Here is a 449-nt window from a genome sequence, read left to right on the forward strand (position 1 = left end):
TTTTTACCTGGGGTGCCCAAACTTTCGTGCCCCACTTTAGTTGATCTTATCACATACAAATACTACGCCTTTAAAAAAAAAATGTGCAGGAACTTAATTAAAGATTTAGAACATTAACTTTAAAAGAACAATTGAATTCATCCTTGTTTGATTTGCAGATCGGAAGGATGCAAGGAATATTTCTCATTACATGTAGACTAGACAAAAAAAGCAGTAGCTGAACGCAAAGTGACATCATGCATACAAAAACACGCCATGTCTCTCTTATCCACTCTGGAACCAGTTTTTCTGGCTGAGAGACGGACCTTTGACTGTCAAAACGCATATAACTGGTTTGATTAGTCACCCTCAAAATGCCTGGTTGAATAGGGGCTTGTGTGCTTGCGTCCACTGAAAGAGTCCATTGCGGAAAAAAAAGGCCTCCGTAGTCTTGAGCAGGGGCGACGGAC

Source organism: Etheostoma spectabile, chromosome 11 (assembly GCF_008692095.1).
Source record: "Etheostoma spectabile isolate EspeVRDwgs_2016 chromosome 11, UIUC_Espe_1.0, whole genome shotgun sequence".
Classification (NCBI taxonomy): domain Eukaryota; kingdom Metazoa; phylum Chordata; class Actinopteri; order Perciformes; family Percidae; genus Etheostoma; species Etheostoma spectabile.